Genomic DNA, 15,166 nt, shown 5'->3' with positions numbered 1-15,166 from the left:
CTGCGAGCTCTCAAGGGCCTGTTTGGGACCTGGGCCAGCAGGCATCCCCTGGCACACTGACCAGTGGAATCATTAACATGCTTCCCTCTGATCGGCACTGGTATTTGTCATGAGTCCTCTACTGCCTAACCACGTGCCCCACTCACCCGTTTGAGCATGTTTAGCAAGGGCCTTCCATGTTTGCTAAGCTGGAGGAGAAACCACAGCCAAGAGTGCAGATGAGGCTGAGCCTTCACCGAGATAGGGAACGGACACACACATACAGAAACAAGCAAGTACAGCCTGATGAGAGCGGGGCGGCCGTAACGGGTGAGGAGCCACAGTCACTGCTGAGGCCACTTCATCTAGTGGCCAAGGAGGAGGGAAGGGCAGGCGCAAAATGTCTGAGGAGCCAAAAGGAGTCATGGGGCTCGAGAGGGGCGGGAGGACAGGAGGCAGAGATGGGGCACGAGGACAGACTTACAGGTCAAGGCAGGAAGTTTGATTTTATTCTCAGTGCAGTGAGAAGCCTTTGAAGGGTCTCAGCATGGGAATGAAGACCACCCAGCTGGCAGGCTAGCTTGGAGCTGTGCCAGGTGCCTCAGGGGGAGGTAAGGTTGCCCTTGAATTGAGAGGTTGCCATGGCGTAGGAGAGAAGAAGCTCCCACTATTGCACAAGGTCACATCCCGGTACTAAATCCCTCCCTCTGTATCACAGAAGCTCTGCTCCTCTGACGGAACCCTGACGACCACACACCCCTACATCCGTCCTCTTAAATCCTGAGCAGAAGAAAGCCCCCTCACATCCGGATACAATCTGCAGAGTTTGCAGACTCATGAAAGATCCCTCTCTATGTGGAAGGTCCCCAGGAGGAGGTGGTGACAGGCAGGAGAGGCTCAAAAACAGCTATGAGAAGGTTATACTGGGTTTCCCTGAAAATAAGACCTAGCTGGACAATCATGCATCTTTTGGAGCAACCTAATGCATCTTTTGGAGCAAAAATTAATATAAAACCCGGTATTATATATTATATCATATCATATATCATATCATATCATACATCATATTATGTTATAGACCCCGTCTTACATTATAGTAAAATAAGACCTGGTCTTATATTAATTTTTGCTCCAAAAGACATATCAGAGCTGATGGTCCGGCTGGGTCTTACTTTCAGGGAAACATGGTAGGGAGGGTGGAGAGAGTGGTGCCAGGGGAATGAGGCCCTTAACTGCAGGCCCTCTCTGAAGATCTATGCCCAACCAATGTGCCCAGAGGACAGATCAGCTAAGGTCCTGGTCCTGACCTGTGCTTCTGAGGAGGTCCCCAGAAGTACTTGGGTGAAGGGGAAACTGCCATGACATCCTCCGGGTCCCAGTCACGGGGGACGAACCATACCTGGGAGCTCGGCCCCTCCTGTACCTAGTTGCTGGTAGACACCTGCCTCGTGCAGGGAGGGCCAGGCAGAGAAGATTACCAACTGCAGAGGGGCCCCCGAGGCTGAGAGGGCCTGGGGCCCTTGTCCTTCGGTGGCCCCGTAGGGAGCGAGAGATGTCAGCAGAGGACAGGAGGAGGACCCTACTGTGCAGGTTACATGTGTAACCACGAAATGGACGCTGCCTGTCTGTGCACAGGAATCCTGGAGCAGCACCTTCTGAAGAGAGCAGAGGCCCTGGTCAGGTGTGAAGGGTCGTGACATCTCATCCCGTCTCCCGTGCCCGTTTGGAATCCAATTGCTGTTGCCCTGGCAACACCCACTCTCCTCTCCTGCCTGGGGATTCAAGCTGGTCATGGACTTTGCTTGCAAGTAATGGCAGGATCAACTGACTAACATGCCTGGACCGACGGTATGACAGGGACCAGGTATGACTGAGTGACAGCTTCCAGTTCTGCAGAAACTATAGAACTGATCCCAATCGTAGAGTCCCCAGGGCTGGGGCAAGGGGATGTCACTTCCCCATCAGCGCCCCACCCTGGGCCACTGAGGAGTCTGTAGCCAAGCCCAGGAGAGGGTGGGGTTGGCAAGACCCTGAGAGCCAGCTAAGGCTGCCACAACCTGGGGCCCTTTCTTCCCTGATGTGTGCAGTGCGTTTGTAAGGTCCAGTACGACGGTATAGTTATTTAGTCCTTTCTCAGAAGGAAGCTTTTCTGATAAACCAGTACATAAAATGGCCCCCCAAGGCCGGGATACAGGTTTTGTGTGAGCCCTCTGCTCATGGAATCTGTGGAGAGGCTGTCCCGGCGGGAAGTGGCTCTGCCAGCAGATGTCAGGAACGGGATGTATCCACCAGTGGTGAGTCAGGGAAGAATTCTCTGTCAACCATTTTGCCACCTAGTGTCACCTCCACGTCACCCCTCACAGCCTGCTGTCAGCTGTGCCAATTCTGTAACTTCTGGAATACACCCCCACCCTATTTGTCTGTTCTTTGTGAGTCAATCACACTTCCCCTCCCCCGGAAGCCTCCTGTCACCCCAGAACCATGGCCCCCACCCTCCCCTCCCAGTCCCTGGCCAGTCCGTGCTTTCTACACCCTCGTGGGTATGACATTAGCTTGAGATCACCCAATGGCTTCATAGTCTCCCCCTGGACTCTGAGCTCCTTGCTACCCACCCCCATGGCAGCACCTCACACAGTGCTAGGCCAGGGACACCCCTTGCACACGTACATGCAGAAGGAAAGAGGGCCCAGGCCTTAGGGACACAGGCAGAATGACTGCAGATGTTTCAGCCATCAAAAGGAAAACGTACGTACTCCAGAGGGCACCAGCTCTAAGGACAGAGTGAAAACCCACCGCCCCCTCATCACCATCCCATCCACAAGGTCATTCTGAGGAGGTGCAGGGCAGGCGAAGCAAGAGCCCTGAAGGCAGTGCCTTCAGCTGCATCACAGAACCAGTCTCTGGGACTCCACGTAGAGCCGCTGCAGCTGGCGCTTCAAAGGCGTGGGTGGCTTATGACCACTAAGGCCAGGATGGTTATGCGACATGGCGCGGTTCTGGGGAAGAACAAAACGTCGGGCTTCATCCTGCCCTGGCAGGTCGAGGGCTTCCTGCGGCTCCAAGCCAGCCCTGCAGCCCACAGTGCCTGCCCCCGATACATCCGCGGGGGAAATGCCCCTTCATTCCCTGCAAGAAGCCTCCTTAGACCCCTAGATGGAAGTGAACTTGGCTTTCTCAGTGTTTGGGACACAGGGAGAGGCACAGTGCAGCTGTGCTCAGGGACTGGGCTTTGGGGACAGGCTGCAGGGCTTCAAACCCCTTCTTCCAATTTCCTGTGTGCCCGTGAATGAGTCACTGACTTCTCCTGATTCAGCTTCCTCGCCTATGAAACGTGGGTGGTAACAAAACTACCTCTTAGGGATAGTCCCGTCTTAGGGGACAGAGCTGGACATGAAGGATGCACTATGCTAGTGGTTGCTGCCATATTATTATTATTATTATTATTATTATTATTATTATTTCTCTCAGGAGAAAGATCACATCCCTTCTTGCAGAATCACCACTGTTGAATTCTAGACTGGAGGCATCTCAAGAAATCATCGGCCCAAATCTTGGTTTTGCTCTCAGCACTGTGTGGCTTACCCAGAGCAAATAGAAATCAATAAATATTTCCTCAACGAACACACAGGTGCATTGTCGAAGTGACACACCCCGCCACCCACGTAAGAAAAATACAATCTTGACATAAATTAATAATATTCAGCAACCCTTTTCTCCCCCCGGGAAGCTCGACTGTGACAACATCCGCATTCAGTGGCCATAGGTCAGGGCTCGATCTTTTAGGCTCCAACTCTCCTTACTTTTTTTCTTTTTTTTAACACTGTCCCCCTCAACCACAAACATCATAGGAGATGGGTCCTGTGAGAGCTGAAGAGCAGAAATGAGGAATCCATAGTTAGCTGAATAAAGAGGAAATGAACAGCAGAGCAAAAGGCCTGTGTTCAAATGGGGCTCTGAGCTTCACCGGCTCTCTGGCTTTGGACAAGTCAGTTCAAGCCTCTGAGCCTCAGTCTTCCCCTTCTAGGAAATGGGGCTAAGATGTCAACCACCAGTCGTGGGGAAGAATAAGCAAGTCTGCAAACAGAGTGGTGGCCTGGGCTTGGCACACGGCTGAGGCTCTGGGCACTGAGGGCCAGGAGATCCTCATGCGTCCAAATCTGTGTTTGTCTCCACTGTGTGCCCTGCAGGCACAGGGAGCAGTTTGTGGCAGTGCACCTCTCGGTTTACTTTTCCCTACAGCCTGGAAGACCACATTAATGAGGCTTAACTTCTAATTATAGGGTGAAAGCTTATTGCCTCCAATATCACATTCAGATACAGGGAAATGGTCCCAAATAACTTATTTATGTATGAGTGGATAAATGGGCAGATGAATGGATTTGAAGGCTGTTTATAAAAATGTACCAAATATAATAAAACAGAGAATGAAATCATAGGTGTGGGAAAGCAAGGTGAGCAGGAGGGTGGTGTTAAGAGGAGTTCACACACAGGGACTCGAACTCGAGGTGCCCCCCAACACGATGACTGACGAGCTGAGCTCCCAGTTGTCAGAACAAAAGTTGTCCCTTATTCCCAACACATTGTGATTACAATCAACTGTCTTTGCTCCCATGGGGATGAAACTACATGAAATAAAGTCTCTGCTGTGACTCTCATCTAAAGCTAACAGATCAATTAAAAATATTCTGAAGAAATTAGAAAATATGGGCCAAGAATCTTGCTATGCCCCTTTATTCAACATCTGGAGATTGTCCATGCCCAGTCATGGAAATGTCCACTGACGTATTTATCACCCCAAGAGAGGCTCCTGTGCACAAACACTAATCGTCCACCCTCTTTCAAAACTACAATTAAAAAAAAAAAAAAAAAAAAAAGGAAAGACTACATTTTCAGCTAGGCCAGCCTTTAATACATGCAAAGGACAGAGTCCCAAAATACTCCCGCCCACACCTCTCCATCACCACACCCACCCGCCCACACCTCTCCGTCACAAAGCCCACCAGCCTCCAGAGGGATTTCAGGATCCAGGACTTGGATGAAAGCCCCTTGGCTGCTTCTACCAAAGCACCATGCTGTGTGGTGTCTGTCTGGAGATAGGAACAGGGAACGGGGGTGTCGAGCAGAAGAGAAGTCCCGAAGTCTGGGGCAGCAGTGAAAAGCTCCAAGACCCATATCCCTGCTGAAGCCTGACCCAGGCAGGTGTTGCGGAAAGTGTCACAACTAGGGACGAGGACAGCTGGGCTACAGGGAGCTACAAAAGAAGTGTTGATGTGGGAAGTTCTCTGGGTGTACAACGCTGCAGGACGCTAATAGCCTGTGTGTAAGGAAGGGGAGGAATCAGAGTCTATGTTTGATTGCTATTCGAATAAAGAAACTCAAGAAGGACGGAGGCCCAAAAACACTAGTGTGAGTGATTAATCAGAGAGGGTGGGGACAACAGAGACGGGAATGCACGTGAGATTTCTCACCGTATACTTTTGTATGTTGTTTTTATTTTTTAACCATTTGAAAGTATTACCAATTTTTAAAAAATATAAATTTAAAATAAAACCTAAAACTTATCCATAGAAAAAAAGATTGGAAGGAAAGAGGCCAAAACGATAACAGCAGCTGTCTTTGGATGGTAACCTAAGCATGAATTTTTTTTTCCCCTCCTTCCGCCTCTCCCCTCCCCCTCCGGTTCAAGCCGTTGTTTCTCAGTCTAGTTGTGTAGGACGCAGCTCCCTGGCCTATGCTGGTCTTATGAGCCTTGTGCTCCCCCCGCTGAGGCAGTCGGTCACCGGTCATCGGTCGGCTGCTCACAGCAGCTCACGGCAGCTCTCGCCAGCTGCCGGCCACTCACGCTGGCCACCACCGCTCATGGCAGCACATGGTAGCCCACGGCAGCTCACAGCAGCTCATGCCAACCTCCGCTGCTCACAGCAGCCCAGCTCCAGAGAGAGAGCGGTGGTTCACAATCTTAGCTGCAGAGGGCACAACTCACTGGCCCATGTGGGAATTGAACCAGAGAGCTTGGCATTAGGAGCACAGCGCTCCAACCACCTGAGCCACTGGCCGGCCCTGAATTTTTTTCCTTTGAAGTTATTTTCCAAATTTCCTAAATGAACACATGTGGTTTTTCACAATGAAAAGAACATGAGCTTTTTTAAAAACTGAACTAAAGTATTTTCAGAATTATGATTTCTGCTATTTATATATATCAGTCACATGACGTATAAAGCAGAAGTCAGAATTCTGACAATATCATATCGATTTATTTTTCATTCCCTGTAAATTACGTTGACCTGCAGCTGCCCACCCACCCATTGCTTCCAAGGGCCAACCAACTGCTGGGCTTTGAATTTCAAACAAGACTTGCAATGGCAGCAGCAAGAAAACTGTTTTGAAAGTCTGGCTGTGTTGAGAAAAGGAATTTCTAAATTCCAAACTGCTTCTTGCAAAGAATAGTATGTAGTGGTCTGAACATAGTAGCCACCTTTAGAAAAGTTAGGATTTGACAGGAGGGGAGTTCTCCAGGTTTCCTCTGTAGCAGGAAGGAGGAAAAGCCCTCTGGTCTGAAGGTGGCGCCAAGGATGCAGAGAGATGCAGATGACGTGGCTGGGGTCACCCTCCCCGTGATTTCTGAAGGACCCAGCCATGCTACCCCTCCCTGAGCTGTGGCTGGGAGTCACGGAGGGTCCATCAGGCAGAGAAAGCCCAGATACATTGAGGGGAAGGGAACTGCTATGGGCCATATAGTGTCCCCTCCCCAACCATATTCAGGTGATCAAGTCCCAACCCCCAGTACCTCTAAATGCACTTAAGGTCTTTAAAGTGGTGATTGAGTTAAAATGAGGCCAGGAGGATGGGCCCTAATCCAATTGGATTGGTGTCCTTATAAGAAGAGGGAGAGTCACCAGGCGTGTGTGAGAACAGAGAGATGACCATTGAGGGCACAGTAAGAAGGCCGCCAACTGCAACCCAAGGAGAGAGGTCTTGGAAGTAACCGACCTCGCCAACATCTTGACCTTGAACCTCCAGCCCCCAGAAGATACATTACTGTTGTGTAAGCCATGCAATCGACGGTATGTTGTTATGGCAGCCTTTGCAAACGAATAAAGAAACCATTTCGAAGAATGTTCCCAGCGCAACATTGAGTGGCCAAGAAAAATGGAGATGCCACCTGGCATGGTTAGGTGCTCCGAGGAATGCGAGTATCTGTGGATGCACAGAGGCTCACGGCGGGGGAGGGGGGAACCAGCTGCCTCCTAACACAGGCTCCTCACCAAGGGAAGTGGAGAGACCACAGACCTCAGTGGATGCTGGTGTGACCCACAAACAGACCAGGACCTGCACGAGGTTCCAGAGACAGGGCCAGGTCAGCCACGCCACAGCAGGGCCCATGGGACAGCTGCAGTGCGGAGTCCCCCACACAGCCACAAAGGCCCCTGGGGAAAGGGGACAGGAGGAAGAGGAGGAGGAGAGGAAGGAGCCCTGAAAGCCTAAGACTGTTTTCATTCAGAAGCATTTAAGTTCCCTTTAACAGATGAGTTTGAGGTTTTCCCACTTTTATTTTTTTTACCTTTGAATTATTGTGGATTCATTTCCAACCAAACCATGGCGTTACTGATGGTGAAAAATCCACCCATAAATGAGACAGCAAAAAGAAAATGACGTGACCTTGGTCGAAGCCATGAATAAGCTTAAGGCTTTGGAGCATTGACTTTGAACTGCCTTGAAGGCCATTCAACTGGGTAGAGTTCCAGGATCCCCAAGGGCCTCGGGTAGCATGAGCCCTTCTCTGGAGATGTGGCACGGACCTCAGAAGCCGCATTATATGAGGTGCTGGCCTGTCTCACCAGAGGGTGAGTTCCAGTCTAACAGCTTGCAGGTCCTCTGCTTTTTTCCACTTTTAAAAGAGCAGATGTTCTCCTGGGAAAGAGATATTCAGCTACCCAAACAAATAAGAGAATTGGAGGAATGGAAATAAACCAGACCTCCGCCTGCCACCGTGGCAGTGCCCAAAGAAATCACATTAGCCGGAGGGGAACACCCGGCCCAGGGAGGGCTGTGCAGCTTGGCCGGCTCCTGACCTGAGCGAATGACAAATACGACTGTCTTTGTTCTGGTTCTCAGCGTGAAGGAGGGTCTGTGGGTTATTTGTCTAGCTTGTTGACTCTCATAAAAGACATTCATAAATTTATTCTTAGTGTCAGGGGTGCTTACTAGTGTCAAAGTGGAGCCTTTTCAGACAGTTGCTCCATGTTAAAACAAGCCACTCGATGCATCTATAAATAATTGTCTGGGATTCGTTTCGCTCACAAACAGCTTTTTCTCTCTCTCTACTCTCTTTTTAAAATCAACTCTAAGATGATTTCATAAACAACGGGAGGAATTTCCCATTAATATTAAAGTGTGTCTGGGTTGGTCATTTTAATAGAACTTTCCAGAGGGAACAAGTAGTCCTTCCATCTTGCCCATGTGAGACCTGTTCCCTTTTCAGAACAAGACATTTGGCAGCCCAGCCTCACTAGGACCAGTCACAGCTTCCCCTCCCCACCATCCTATGTCTGTCTCTTTCACTGCTTTGGCCAAAAAGGAGGAACCCAGCAAGGCTGGACATCAGCAGCCTGAGCCAGTCAGGAGAATGTGTCACCACCCCGGGGACTTCAGTTTTTCTACTCTGACCTCAGATCTCTAGAATTTTACTTTTCAAGCCACCACCCATCTAGGATATAAAGGTGGAGTTATGGCTATGTATTTTAGTTTCTATAAGAGAACTCCCCCTAGCCAGCCCCCTGCAAATAACAGGGGCTTAAAAGAAGACAGACATTTATTTCTCTTTTACCTAAAAGTAGTCCAGAGACAGACCACTTACGGTTGCTGTGATGGCTCCACAGTATCACCTCCTGTCTTTGAAATTCACCATCCTTGACATGTCACCCCATGTTCCAAGATGGCTGCTCAAGTCCAAGCAGCATGTCTGCGTTCCAAGCAGCCAGAAGAAAGAGGAGATGAAGGATGTTCCCTCCCATTTAAGGTCATGTCCTGAATTAGCATACAGTACTCACTGGACAGAATTTAGTCAGACGACCTCACCTAGCTGCAAGGGAGTCTGGGACTAGTTAGGCAGCAGGGCTTCTTAAAGAACAGACATTGGAAAGAGTGGACATTGGGAGGCCACTAACCATTTCAACCACAATGAAGACTGCACTAGATCACCTCTCATGAAGTCTGCCAGCATCTACAACTCCAAATAACTACACAGTACTGCCATTGTTCTATTTTTAAAGAGTTGCAGTTTTCACAGCCTCTCTTTTGAAAACTCACTTTCTGCCCTTCACTTTTTCCTTCTTCAGAGTGGGGATTCTGAGAAGTTGGACTGCCAGACTGAATTCAAGCTTAGTTTTCACCAGGTCAGGACCACATACATGTTGTAAATTCCTGCCCCATGAGCCTTCGCCTACACTCTGAAGGTCCTAAGAAACCAGGCATGGAAACTGTCCCAGGAAGATCACTACAAATACAACTTGAAATCAAAACTTGCATCTTGCTTCATTCCTGCTACACACAGGGATCAGCTCAAACCTTCCAGCCTTCATGGTCCACACCAAGGAAGGTGCCAAAAGCCGGAGAGCAAAGCTGCTCTGACAGGGATTAACCCTGAGCTCCATTAAAGGATAAGGCCACTTCCTGGCCCAGACCTGCAGACCTCGTGGACAGTCTCCTGCTCCTTTGGGTCCACCCTGGATTCTACAGACCAACCTCAACTTGGACCAAGCATCTGTCTGAGACCCCAGACACTGTGCCTGCCTTGCCATGTGGAATTTCAACAGACCATACGTGGCCTGTATTCGCTGACCTCCTGGTGCTCTGCTGCCCTCTGGGCCACTCTGCCAGTCCAGCTCAGTGCCTGTTCCCCTCTGCACCAGCTTCATCATTGCCAGTGACCAGTGCTATTGAGCATCAAGTGTCAACAATGTCCTCCACATGAAATCCACCCACCCACACTGGGTGGGTCACGTGAGTAGAGTGAGTAGTAAAAGGATGCCCGAGCAGTTGTCATGGAGAGACAAAGTAAGAAAACTACAAGTAGGAACGGGGAGAAAAAGCAAGCCACAACACAGCCTTTCTTAAATTGCATTCAGTGACGTACCAGAGCCATAGAATGTTGGTAGGTGTTGCCACCCCCAAAGGCATTGGCAACTAAGTTCGTAAATCATCGCTGCGAGAGACTCATACCTTAGCAAATTAAAGGCTCTGAGAAGGCCTGCAGAATTTCCTAAGCTGCTTAACTAACCTGTTTCCTTCTGGAACGTCTTTTAATACCTCATGAAACCAGTGCCCATCAGAACACCAAATGAGGCAGTAATTCACTGAGGGCCATAGCTACTTCTCTGGTGCTGGAAGCAAACCACCAGCATTCAAATTCTGCTCTAGCACTTTTTAGTAGTGTGACCTTGGGCATGTCATTAAATCTCTCTGTGCTTCAGTTTTCTCATCTGTCACATAAGGGTAATGGTACCTGCTGCTTGGCATGGCTGTGAGCATTAAATCAGTTCATGTGTGTGGGAGGCTTACAATAGTTACATGATAGTGGTCATGGTGATGATGACAACCCAGCATCGGGACACTGTCCACAGCCAACAAGTATGTTTCTCCCAGGGGTCAGGATTCTGATTAAAATCATCTTTATGTCCCCCTTGTCCTGTGTACAGCCTTGATGCTCCATATACAGTTTCCCCAAAAATAAGACCGAGCCGGACAAGCAGCTCTAATGCATCTTTTGCAGCAAAAATTAATGTAAGATCTGGTATTATATTATATTACATTACATTATACATATTATATTATATTATTATTATATAAGACCTGGTCTTGTATTATAGTAAAATAAGACCAGGTCTTATATTAATGTTTGCTCCAAAAGACTCATTAGAGCCGATTGTCCGGCTAGGTCTTATTTTCAGGGAAACACGGTATGTTTGTTGAATGACTAAACAAACGGAAATGAGAACTATAGCATAAGGAATCATGAAAAGCCACAGATTCTTTGGACAGTGGCTACAGGTGAAAAGCAAAGCAGAATTTTCCCCCAAGGAACTGAACCACATTTGCTTTCCCTAACATGCATTCAGACCTCTAGTGACCACTTGGAGGGTGGGACAGGACAACTGTGCTTCTCACACACTGTCTAGGAGCTGAAATAGCACACACAGTTTTTGTTTTCCTGCAGAGCCAATTTACTGATCTACCAGGTGGCCTGGGATAGGGTCACGGGTGGGTAACTGAACCATTCAGGTCCTCGGCCTTGGGGAAAATGAATGAGAGACTTACAGAGAGGGTCAGCAGCTGGAACCAGAGAAAGCAGGAGCAGAGGTAAAGAGAAGTCAGGTGGTGATGACAGGTGCTCTGAAAACCCAGACGGAGCGTCTGTGATGGGCTGCGATCTTCTACAAGATCCAAGCCATCATACAGAAACAAATCACGGACGTCTCCCCTTACGTGCACCAACTTCTGCTCTCTCCCGAGCATTGTATACCCTTCTGTCCATTTTTATTCTTCTACGTACATATCTATGTATTGACACACCTATCCTGCAAACGCCCATATTTTATTTAAATGGTGACAAAGCTCACTTAGTCCCTACATCCCCTGTCAGCCTGGGCTTAAGACTGTAAGAATGGACGAGCAGGCCTTGCCACTGTGGGGGCCGAAGGGGAGAAGGAAGCCAAGAGCCCCCACGCACCCTTGCCTCCTCACTCGCCCTTAACATTCCAGGCACTTTCCCAGCTTCGGGATTTCGCACTGGCTGGTCCCTCTGCCTGGGACACTTTTCCTCCCGATGGCCACTCCCCTCCTTCAAGTCTCTGCTCCAACCCCACCTCCCCAGTGAGGTCCTCCTTCAGGGACAGCTGCCACTTGCCACCCCCAGCCCACACCCCATGTCCTCACCCTGCTCCAGCCTCTCCCTTTTCCATGGCACTTAGCATCTTTACAGTTGACTGTTCAGTGCCCGAACCCCACAAGGGCAGCCTCTTAGCCGATGCAGCTCGAATGCCTACAACACACGCCTGCTCTAAAAGGCACCCGGCACAAATTATGTGAATGGATAGATGGACTCAGGGCAAAAAGCAACAACTTAGGGGAGACATGATTTCCTGCAGTCACTATAGGTCGGGGCCTCGGGTGCTTTCATCTGGATATTAAAGAAAAAGGTGGAAATTCGAGCCACTGAGATGGGGAAAGAGGTACGGTATCTAGAGAATGATACTTCCAAAACCTACTAACAGTGATTTCCACTGGGGCTGGAATTATGAGTGATTTGAGTTTCATATTTTCTATAGTTTCCATTTTATATATATAAAATAACTATAAGTATAAATGTAAATACCGGGGGTGCCAAAAAAATATATACAAGTGGATACTTTGGTCAACATTGCTCAAGCAGTAGTTCACCATAATTAGAAGTGTCTGGATGCTGATGGTAACCACTCTGAGCACCTCTTGTAATTGCAGAAGTCAAACGTGACTTGTATTCATCTTTTGTTATCAGTATATATTATTATAATTTTAAGTTTTCCTTTCTTAAAATGTGTATACATTTTTTGGGCACCTTCTGTATATGTAATAATATATAATAAGTAATATAAATGTTGTTTTTATATTTTCTATAATACATATTTAAAATATAACATAGTTATATATTTATAAACATATATTATTTGAATTTTTATAACACACCTACATGTAACTTTTGTAATATTAAATTTAAAGAGTGAAGTGAATGAATGCACACTGAAACACATTCCATGCTAGACAGCAGGCTCTGGCCCCTGAGAGCTGAGCCCCTGGTCCCAGCCTCCAAGGTCAGGGACAGGTCACCATGGGCACCAGGACAGGGTGAGAGGTCCTTGTGCTGCAACCACATGGCCCCAAAAGCCTGACTTTGGGGCCTAAGCCGCAACCTTCACCTAGTAACAGAGCCCTGATGTTCCCTGGGAAAGTTTCACACACACACACACACACACACACACACACACACATACACACACACCACTCCAGGGGCGAGGGTGACCCAGGCCAGGACACTCAGAGCATCAGAGATTCATTCAGGGTTGTGCGTGTGACCCAATCAGAATTCACTGTCGGCCTATAGAGCAAACTGCTCTCTTCCACTGGACTTAAGTCTGCCCAGTGCTGCTGGTGGCCATCTTGCCACCACCGGGACAGTACCAGCCTGAGGATGGAGGCAGCACAGAGGAAGGCAGACCCGAGAGACAGTGAGAGTCCCTGATGCACCACTTGGACACCTGGATGCAGCCATGCCTGAAGCAAGCCCTACCCGTGCGCAGCTCAGTGTGATGAGCTGATTGTGCTAAGCTCAGTTTTCTCAGACCCGTTACTACAGGGACCTCTGAGATACAGACCTGGGTGTTTCCTGGACTCTGTCCCCTGGGGAAGAAGACTGCTCATGGGCTCTCAGCAAGAACAGAAATAAGGGAGTTTTGTGAACTGAAGAAATGACTGGAGTAGACAGTGTCCCTGCTCCATTCAGACCACACCTGCACCCCAGTACCTTTTGTCTGTTTCTGGTACCCATCCTCCTCCTTCCACGCGTTTTTGTTTCTAAAAACCTGAAGCTGCAAGAAGAGTGTGGGAGTTGACATTCCTCTGGCTGGTCCTTAACGGACTGAAGGTCATGGGGTACAAAAGCCCAGCTCTCTTGCTCAGAACCAGCTCTGCGCGGTAAGTTACAGCCCAGCGTCCCCTGCAAGGGCTGACGTCCTCGGCACGGGCTCTGTCTAAAGCTGCTCTCTTGCTTGGCTGCATGTCCTGCTTCCCCTCCCTCACGGCCTTCCCTGGGGGGCACTCACTTCATAAATCAACTGCACACAAATCCTCCGGGTGACATAACTTACGACACCACGTGCAGACAGCCCAGGCCAAGAGGACTCTGAGCTCAGGGCCAGGGAGCCATCTTTCCACCAACCCTCAGGAGACGGAGCACAGAGACACAGGCTGTTGCTTCTCCCCTTTCCTCTGGCAGCCACAGAGCTGCCCCCAGAATGCCTGCCACCCAGGCTTGTCACACAGGAAAGGAAAACAACCTAGCTCCCTGCCCAAGAAGGGCAGCAGGGTTGACAAGGGACGCTCAGGCACGCCGTCTCTCACCCCACTCTGAGCCCTGGACTGGAGGCCAGGCTGCACAATGCACTTGTATCTCTCCCCTCCTCACGCTGTCCTGGTTTTACCACACTGCCTCTGGAATGTTCAGCAGTCACCAGTTCAACTACCATGGTCCAGTGCCCCGGAACTCTAATAGGCAGCTCTCCAGACCCAGTTTGGATTGGGCCACGATGCCATGTGCCAGGCTCACACAATGGGCATCCCAGTTTCTTCTACTCCCAGGGGCACGGGCAGCCAGAACTCAATTTCTACTTCTTTCGCTGCCACTAAATAAGCTTTTACTCAGAACTCAAGGCAAAGGAAGCCCTCGCCTCTTGGTGGAGGTCACTCTACGGGGCCCCTCCTGACTGGACTACGGGAGTGTGTAAACCTTACCCCAGGACTGAGTGCTGCTTCTGCCTGCTCAGGAGCCGCACCCCTCCTACCTGTAGGAACCCCAAGACCACGTCACCTGAGGGCTCCACTGGTGAGCAGGTGGTACCACAAACAAGTACACAAAACCTAAGCCACAGAGATGGGTTGGAGCAGACCCATGCCCACAGCCAGGCTGATGAGACCCGATGGTAAACCTGGGGGTTAGGCAAACTTTCTTTCTGCTGGACATGAAGCTGGGAACACACGAGCCCAGAAACGCCAGGAGCTATTGGGGAGGGTTTGTTGGAGATCGAAGTCAATACATTTTCTTCTCTGTTGTTATTTTTTGTTGTTGTTTTCATTTTCTGCATAAGCCAGTTTAAATTGGGGTTTTCTGCCACTTGCAACCAAAAGCATAAGAACTAATAGAAATACGGTGAGTAAAGGACAAAAGGGCCTCTGGCCCCAGCTCAGCCACTCATTTGTCACACAGCTTTGGTCCAGGCCCTTAAAATCTAAAACACGGGCAGTGCATACGTGACGCAGAGGTTTCTTCCAGGCTCTGAGCAGAACACACCACGTTTCTCTGCCTTCGCCTGCCTCCCCACAGAATTCTCCATCAAAGCCTAGCTTGAACCTCCAGGAAGCCTGCCTTTCCCTCTAA

This window comes from Rhinolophus sinicus, chromosome 5 (genome assembly GCF_057876585.1).
Source record: "Rhinolophus sinicus isolate RSI-liver-muscle chromosome 5, RSI-T2T, whole genome shotgun sequence".
Classification (NCBI taxonomy): domain Eukaryota; kingdom Metazoa; phylum Chordata; class Mammalia; order Chiroptera; family Rhinolophidae; genus Rhinolophus; species Rhinolophus sinicus.
The sequence above is the reverse complement of the archived record's forward strand: the minus strand, read 5'-3'. Positions refer to the sequence as shown.